The sequence below is a fragment of the Schistocerca cancellata genome, chromosome 5 (assembly GCF_023864275.1).
Source record: "Schistocerca cancellata isolate TAMUIC-IGC-003103 chromosome 5, iqSchCanc2.1, whole genome shotgun sequence".
Taxonomy (NCBI): domain Eukaryota; kingdom Metazoa; phylum Arthropoda; class Insecta; order Orthoptera; family Acrididae; genus Schistocerca; species Schistocerca cancellata.
Window position 1 is genome coordinate 594531975 of NC_064630.1, and position 9764 is coordinate 594541738.

Genomic DNA, 9764 nt, shown 5'->3' on the forward strand with positions numbered 1-9764 from the left:
ACTAGGGTGACTGGAGGCAGGTCAAACACAGCGGGTCGTAGCACGGGCTCTCCGTGTGCCACAAAGTGTGATCTCAAGATTATGGCAACGATTGCAGCAGACAGGAACCGTGTCCAGGCGCTACAGTACGGGATGCCCACAGTATACAACACTACAAGAAGACTGATATCCCACCATCAGTGCCCGCAGACGGCCACGGAGTACTGCAGTTAGTCTCGCTCGGGACCTTACCGCAGCCACAGGAACTACTGTCTGCAGACACACATTCTACAGACGACTAAACAGAGATTCGCCCGGAGATCTGCAAGGTGCATTCGACTGATCCCTGGTCACAGGCGAGCCCGTAGAGCCTGGTGTCAGGAACACAGTACATGGTCATTGGAACAGTGGTCCCAGGTTATGTTGACGAACAAGTATAGTCTGAACAGTGATTCTCGCCGGGTTTTCATCTGGCGTGAACCAGGAACCAGATACGAAACCCTTGATGTCCTTGAAAGGGGCATGTGTGGAGGTCGTGATTTTATGGTGTGAGGTGGGGTTGTGACTGGTATACGTACACCCCTGCATGTATTTGACAGAGGAACTGTAACAAGTCAGGTGTATCGGAACATCATTTCGCAACAGTATGTCCGCCTTTTCAGGAGTGCAGTGGGTCCCACATTCCTCCTGATAGGTGATAAAGCACGGCCCCACCGAGCTGCCATTGTGGAGGAGTTCCTTGAAACAAAAGATATCAGGCACAAGGAATGGCCTGCCTGTTCCCATCGAGAACGTCTGGGATGCTCTCTGTCGGCGTATCGCTGCACGTTTTCAAATCCCTACGACACTTCAATAGCTCGGACAGGCACTGATGCAAGAATGGGAAGCTATTTTCCAGCAGCTGCTCGACCACCTGATCCAAGAGTATGCCAACGCATTGTCCGGCCTGTGTACGTGTGCATGGTGATCATATCCCATATTGATATCGGGGTATATGCGCAGGAAACAGTGGCGTTTTGTAGCCCAGGTGTTTCGGGACGGTTTTCTCAACTTATCACCAATGCCGTGGACTTACGGATATGTGGCGTATATGTTCTCTATGTGCCTAAGCTATTAGCGCCAGTTTTGTGTAATGCCACGTTGTGTGGCAACACATTCTGCAATTATTCTTAATTTATAAGCGTGAGTGTATACGGGAGTTCGAATTTCTGAAATCTGTCAGTAATTCTGTTTCCTTAATAAGGGACTGTTTATTTGAGTACCGAGTACGTTGGGTTTCTAACTGTATTTGCAAAGCTTTATCTAGTGGCTCGTCCACAATTTGTAATTGTTAAAGTCCTTAAAAGGCATAATGTCAATAAATTGTCTTAATTATAAATTGTGACTACCAACCATGGTTCCATCCCGCTTCCTCTTTTAATTGTATTTAACATATGGTGTGTGTGGTACGATTAAGGAAATCCACGAACTATACATGGTTCCGAAGCACTGATTTCCAGACATTCATTGTTCAGTGGTGTCGTTCACCTCAAGGGTCGCTTACTACAGACTACAGAAATGTGTGGCTTATGAGGAACTGCTAGATCATTGTGGCCCATTGTTTTTAACTCCCTACGCGCATTCACTGTGCTGGATGGACTGTTGGTTGCACTTTGCAACTCAGTCAGTGACTTCCTGTGAATCGTTACAACCACCCTCTGCAGTAGTCTACGGTCCCTGTCACTACATGAGGTCTGCCTAGTCTTGCCTTAACTGCGGTTCTTCCTCGGTGCTTCCACTTCACAGTCACACCAGCAGCAGGCGACGTGGAGAGTCTTAGAAGTGCTTATAATATCCTGATGGATTTGTTACACCCGTGACATTCGGTGATTATACACATTTAACGTCACTGAGGTCTCCTAATCGACCCATCCTGCTGTAACTGCTTCTCTGCTGACAATGCAGTATCCTTAGCATTGACACCACTCATGGTATCTAGCGGTCAGTTACGCATAGGATACTTTTGACCGGATATGGGAAACCTGAAAATAAACAAACGCATTGTTACTTAATTTCAGACTTTTCTTGTTGATAACATGAACCCTAGTAATGAAGACGCACAGACGAAAAGCTTAACACAAAAAAGGAAAATACAGACAGAATTTAACCACTCGAAGGAGGCTTAAAAGCCGCGTTTATCTTCAACAGTCTCTATACTTTATTAGACACACTCTACTCACGACTTGCCACTTTTCTGTTACCTCTACATTTCCTTCGAGGGCCAAGCTGAGAGTCGTATTAGATAACTTTTCCCTAATTCTGGTTAGGTTGTTCTGCGGATCTCTTTCTTAATTCAGTTTTTTTCGATACTTCTCCATTTTTTCGATACATATCCATTTCGTACATTATGAATGAATTATCCGAATGGTACGGAAATCGGTAAATGTGATGTACATGTACAGCCAAACGACTATTCCTTCAGAATAACTGGATGATTTATTAAAAAAAAAAGAGCTTCACAAACTGAGCATATCATTAACGCTTTTGTCCACCTCTGGGCCTTATGCAAACAGCTTTTCGTGACGGTGATTGATAGAGCTATCGGAGGCCTTGCTAAGCGATATCGTGCCAAATTTTGCCCAGCTGACGTTGTAGATCATCAAAATCGCGAGCTGGTTGCGGGCCCTGCCCATAATGCTCCAAACCTTTCAATTGGGAACGGATCGGACGACCTTTCTGGCCAAGGTAGGGTATGGCAAACACGAAGACAAGCAGTAGAAACGCTCGCCGTGTGCGGACGGATATTTTCTTGCTGAAATGTAAGCTCGAGGTGGCTTGCTATGAAGGGCAAGAAAATCAGGTGTAGAATATCGTCGACGTACCGCCGTACTGCAGGGGTACCACAGGTGACAACCGAAGGGATCCTGGTGTGAAATGAAGGGACACCCCAGACCACCACTCCCGGTTGTCGGGCCGTACGGCGGGCGGTAATCAGGTTGGTATCCGACTGCTGTTTGGAGCATGTCGAGACGTATATTCGCTGGGCATCGGGACACAGTTCGAAGCGGGACTCTTAAATGAAAACAATTCTACTTAAGTCGATGAGATTCCAGGCTGAAGAAGTGTCTGGAGACACTCCAGACAGTGGTGAGTTACCAACCTGACTGTCACGCCTATATGGCCAGACAACAAGGACTGATGGTCTGGGGTGCCATTTCGTTTCATAGCAGGATCCGTCCGGGTGTCATTTACGGGGCTTCACATCCAACACCTCCGTCAATCAATATCAAGCACAATAATTGCTTGCATAAGGCCCAGAGGTAGACCAACGCATTATTGACTTGCTCAATTTATGAAGCTCTTTCTCTTGACCAGCTAACCGTCTTGCCCCAGTGGTAACACCGGTTCCCGTCCGATCACCGAACTTAAGCGCTGTCGGGCTGGGCTAGCACTTGGATGGGTGACCATCTGGTCTGCCGAGCGCTGTTGGCAAATGGGGTGCACTCAGCCCTTGTGAGGCAAACTGAGGATCTACTTGATTGAGAAGTAGTGGTTCGGGTCCCGTAAACTGACATACGGTCGGAACAGCGGTGTGCTGACCACATGGCCCGCCATATCCGCATCCAGTGACGCCTTGTGGGCTGAGGATGGCGCGGCGGCCGGTCATTACCGTTGGGCCTTCATGGCCTGTTTGGACGGAGTTTTTCTCTTGACTAAACTATCCAATTTCTCTGAAATTATAATCATTTGTTTGTATTTACACATACATCTCCTCTACCAATTTCCGTCCCTCTCGGATAATTCCTTCGTGGTTAATCATTTCTTTTAACGTAGCTCAAACCACAACGGAGGGGTATCTGATGAGATGAAAGGCTAACTTGTGGTTTCTTTCTGACGAAAGGCAGTGGCCTTTTCAGTAGCTAATGAGCAACAGTCTGGATAATTGACTGTTGTGGCCTCTTAATATCAGCAAATATTATTTTGCTATTTTGGTACAGAGAATGGCAGAATGCAAGAAGATAGTACAGCTGTCATATTTCCAGAGAGCATGCAGTTCTACTGTGTGGTTTAACCATGACTGATTCATCTTGCGTAAAATGTTCTGGAGGTCCATGCGGGGACTACTCAGCAGGCTATTCTGAACAGTAAGACAAAATTGTAACTCTATGCGTCGGAACGTGGAATGTTAGCTCGCCCAAGACAATTGTGGGAGGGGAACGGGATTTATGATCGGGTGAGAATAGGGTTATAAATATAAAAGGGAAATGGGGATAATGCAGACGTAAGAAAATGGGAAAATATGGATATGGGTAAGCTGCTACGAACGGCTCAGTGAACGCATGACCGTAGCCACGACAGATAGGAAACCAGTGTCCACCGCATTAGTACAAGTTTATATGCCAACCATCTCAGTAGACGACAAAGAGATTAAAATGTAAACATCCAGCAATAAAAGAAATTATTCAGATGGTTAAGAGAGGCTAAAATTTAACTATGAGGCGGAATTCGATAATAGGAATAGGAAAATAAGGAAATAAATTAGAAGAAAGCTGAGGGAGAGAAATAAAAGAAATACCATCTCGTCCGCAGCTCGTGGTCGTGCGGTAGCGTTCTCGCTTCCCGCGCCCGGGTTCCCGGGTTCGATTCCCGGCGGGGTCAGGGATTTTCTCTGCCTCGTAATGACTGGGTGTTGTGTGATGTCCTTAGGTTAGTTAGGTTTAAGTAGTTCTAAGTTCTAGGGGACTGATGACCATAGCTGTTAAGTCCCATAGTGCTCAGAGCCATTTAGCCAATACCATTGATTTAATAAACCTGTATGAATGTTGTATGGATGTACGTGGAAAGCTAGTGACAGTGGAAGGATTCAGACTGATTATGTTATAGAACTCAGATATCAAAAAGAGACCTCGAAACAGTTGCGTCCATGGGCAGGTGTATACTCTGACCATTTGTTATTGGTTATACACTGCAGAGCAGAACTGAATAAACTGTAAAAAGGTAGAACATTAAGGTGATGGGATTAAAATAAACTGAAAATATCAGAGTATTGTTAATAGTTTCAGAGGGAGTGTAGGCAAAGATTGATTGAAACAGGGGAAAAGTATAGAATACAACACAAATGGGCAGCTTTGAGAGATGAAATAGTAAAGGTAGCAGCGGACGAGTAGGTAAAAAGATAAGATATAGTAGAAACCCGTTGATAATTGAAGCTTTATTGAATCTAACTATCGAAAGGAGGACAAACAAATATAAACATACACCAACTGAAATAGGCAAAAGAGAATACAGCGTCTACAAAACTGGACAAGTGCGAGTACCACTAATGTCCAGAGGCTTCCGTACAAAGTTAATTATGTATATAAGTAGTTGACATATAGGTTTCGATGAGTGACAAACGACCGTTTCTTTTGTGGGCATTGACTTAAAATCTTAGTCTTTGACAAATATTTCAACTTAATACCCCTGGTCGTTCGTGTTAAAAGGGTCTTAGTATTTGATATAAATATCAACTTCATTTCTTTACCCGTTCCTGAGCAAAAGACGTCTTAATAGATTGAGAGACAGACGGACGAAAAGCGACTCTACAGGGGTCCCGTTTTCACCGAATGAGGTGTACTTCCGAGAGAATAAAAGCAACTGTATGAGTACTAAGATATAATGAGAAACTAACACTAAGCCAAGGAGGAAAGATTGAGGCGGAAGTAATAAAGAGAAGGGCTACGCAAGGAAAATGAACTTGAAGGCAAGTATAAAAAGAGAAAAAAATAAGAGACTTGATACTGTGAGACCAAAACGAAAACAAGGCTCCTAGATAAGACAATATTCCCTTAGAATCATTGAGATCACCTAAGAGGTGTCGAAGGGGCTGTGTAGCCCTCAGCGATTCGTCATCACAAGATGTGCAATGGTCATTCAGATTTCTCATGCACCAGTTATTCACTGATCCTCTGCAGAAACATCGATGTCTTTTTGACCCCTTTCTGATATTCACTATCGAGGCATGAATTTATAAGGCACAGTCGAATAAAAATGAAGCAGATGGAAAAAAAGTAAGTAAACTGTTTATTATTTCAAAAGAAGTCCCCATACTGTTAATACATTTACCCCACTGTGGGACAATACGGTCAATGCCTTCATGGAGAAACGTTTACAGTTGCCTACGGAACAATGATTGTCCTGTAGCGTGCACGTCTTCGACCGAAAGAAGTCGACAGCCACGAAAATGTGGAAATCGCTTTGGGGAGAGTTCGGGTTTGTATAGGGGATGTGCAAGGGCTGCCCAGCGATACTTGTGATGCGCGGTCAAAGCCACCTCGGCAACATGTGATCGGGCATTATCCTGCAACAGAACTACGCTAAACGCCTACATTCCTGGGCGTTTGGACTTGATGGCTCGCTTCAGTTTTTGCAAAGTGTCCACGTACTGCTGTGATGATAATTGTTGCACTGTGTTCCAGAAATTCAATGAGCAGCTATTTACTTCATTGTGAATTATGTATTGTGGCATAGCCGCCTGAATGATAACCATGGAAGACAACTAAAAGAAGCCATTATGGAGCCAACCCACAGGAATTGAATGCACCTCATAATCCGCCAACCTACGACGGGAGTGTCGGAGCAACTTCAGATACTGACGTCGCTTTAGCATATGCGGCACCGGTGAGCCATGTGAAAGGCTGGAAGGTTGAGAATGAAACGATATCAACTGATCACAGTGTCATACATTATATATTCACTGGAAGGGAAATACAAGACGTCACGGTAAACGAGCGAATACGGTCCAAATACAATATCAAGGACGCTAACTGGGAATAACTAAGATGGATGTTATAGTGTCAGGGAACTCCATGACTGGGCGATAATGTTAATGTTAAAGTGCAAGAACTGACAGTGACTATACAAAGAGCGATGGAGGCATCGATACCTGTCAGAACAGGTCACTCTAAGGGAGTACCTTGTATCTGGATCGAGGCGCTGTCCAGTCACGAGTCGTTAATTTCAACGTATCCATCCTTCGTGGAGCATAATAAAATTATGATGTTTGGTTTGTGGGGCGATCAACTGCGCGGTCATCAGCGCCCGTACAAAGTCCCAATATTTACACACTCTAATTTTTACGCAGTCCAGTGTAATCACAGTCACGAATGATGATGATGATGATGAAATCATGAGGACAACACAAAACAACCAGTCCCCAGGCAGAGAAAATAATAAAATGAGAAAAATAATTGAATTGCGGAAAAAGTATCTAATACAAGACTGAAGGTTTGCCTTGGGAAGGACACATCAAACTGACTTCCATGTGAGAAGTGATTACAAGTATTAGTTGAGACCTTATAGGAAAGAATACGCATGTTCGACTTTTAAGAATGTAGTATTTAAATGATAAGACGCAGTAAGCTATCAGCCGTTCTGCCTTCAAATAATGTGTAGAAATTTCCTGACACATTCCTCTGCAACATGAAACTCATACACTAAAACTACAATGAATGCAGACACATTTACAGTCAATATACCAATATTATATATATATATATATATATATATATATATATATATATATATATATATATATATATTATTTAACGAATTAGATGAAGTACAAAACTCAGTCACGCGTACTTCCCAGAGTTACAAGATGAGGGAGACCTCGCTCCCTAATCTTTTGCTTTAAAAGAAAGTGAATGACGTTTACAGATTTTCTTTAACATTTCTTGAATAAGCTTTCTTTGAATTGAAAACAATATTAGTTTTTTAATGTTTGACGCTATATACGTGTATTATGACATGGTTCTCTTACAGTATAATTATTTCATCGTAAGAATTAAAAAATAATTCCCACTTTTCCAACCCCCTGCCATGCAAATGACGAGCTTTTACTTTTGAAAATTTGTGAAACTTCAAACTTCCGATTTTAGCTGAACTCATCTTAGTTATGCCGCATCCGCTCACACACACACACATACACACACACACACACACACACACACACAGATACGCATACACACTCACAAACACACACAGAGAGAGAGAGAGAGAGAGAGAGAGAGTATAACGCCCACGCCTCTGTCCATCGCATGACTGGCACCAGGGCAGCGGCAATTTACGTTGCATGGAGGCGCGATTTGTGCGAAATTTAGCCCTTCTTCGAAGGAGAATTGATTGAATACCACGTATTTGAGGGTTGGGGCCCATAAGAAATTATGCTCTTATAGAGCGAAACAGTCTCTACCATAAGTGTGATAAATGTTTCTGATTTTGGTCTATTCTGTTCAAAATTTTAGCTTAATAACCTTATTATGGACTTTTCCTTTTTTCAGTCAACTTTATACCGATATATCGACATGGTACTGAGATGTATAACTTTATTTCGATGTTTCTAATAATTTGAGGTCTACTTAACTTTTTTTTTGAAAAAAATACTTTTTTACGCATTACAATTCCCTACTAGATACAACCCCCAAAATTTTAAACAACCATATCGCAAAGGGTTTAAAAATTCCAACGAACATGTATTGTTAAGAGACTGAGTTTTCAAATTCTATTTAGTAACTCTGTAGCGTGAGAAATGTTCCAGTACAACCTTCAGGGGAAAACAACTGTAGTTTCGGAAAAGTTTAGAAGTCCGATATTATCTGACTTTTTCCTCTGAGAAGGAAGTTAACATAGATGAGTTCAAATCCCACTGCAAGAATATTCTGTGACAAATGGATCAGAGGAAAGTATTTGCTGTACTACCAGAAGTGGTTGGGGCTTTCTTTTGTCAGCAGGACGGGGCTCGTGCTGGTTTATGGTGGTCGCCAGGTGGCGCGTGACTCACTCGGCAGCCAGCACGTCCCGCGCCGCTACCCAGCCCATCACACTCCGGCCGTGTATTGTGGGCCGCTAATAGAGTCCTGCGGTAACACAAAACCCGACCACTGGCTGCAAGACACGCCGCCGGCCAATAAATTTGCCCATAGAGCGCGCTAATAGCTTCGCCCGCAGCGGCCGCCCGCAGCCTGCGGTGAACGCCTGTTTGCGCAACCGGCCGTGGCCCACGACGTGAATTTGTGGCGGAAAATTCCACGCAAAACAACTGACATAACGCCTGATCCAGCTTCAGCGGAATTAAATATTTGAGGAAGCTGCAACTATGGGCAGTGTCCTAGAACCTATTAAACGAGGTCTGCGAGAAAAGTAATGAGACTGTTTTCTTTTTTTTTCTCCTAAAGATTTTATTCGGCGTCTATGAGCCGGTGGAGATATTGTTTTCAGTCTTGGTAGGAGGGCTAAAAGGCTGCAACTGGTAGGATCTTTAACATGTCGATCATATTCTTTTGAATGTTCTCCAGAGTCCGAAAATGAGGTCCTCTTAAAACATTTTTCAGTTGAAAGGTGGCTACATATGAAAGGTGGCTACACTGTATGAAAGGTGGCTACACTGAGCCGCAGCGCCAAAAATCGCGCCAGAGAGAGTATTGTTCCGCCGCCTCCACTGGCAGTGCGTGTTGAGAGGTAGCGGCAGGCAGTCCTTGCCGAGCAGTTGTGGTGGACACTGCTTGTATCTGAAGTTGGAATGAGATGGGGTAGTAGTGAGTGTTTGTTCGATGTTTTATGCAGCTATGTGATGGGAGAGATAGTAGATGTTGTTCCAATGGAGATATTGTAATGATCTGAGTGCTTTTCGTCAATATAAATTAAGGTAACTAACTACTGTTCTTTATTTTCTTATTATTTGTGTGTCCTGAATAATGCTTCATTACAGGTTCAGTCAACAAAGCATCTGGCGTGTGTTCTTCTTCAACAAGACAAGAATTTTTAAA

At 43.4% G+C, this 9764-nt stretch overlaps 1 pseudogene; it reads left to right on the forward strand.

Moving 5' to 3' along the window:
- Positions 1-3332: 3332 nt before the first annotated feature.
- On the forward strand, positions 3333-3450 carry LOC126189414 (5S ribosomal RNA; annotated as a pseudogene).
- Positions 3451-9764: the final 6314 nt, after the last annotated feature.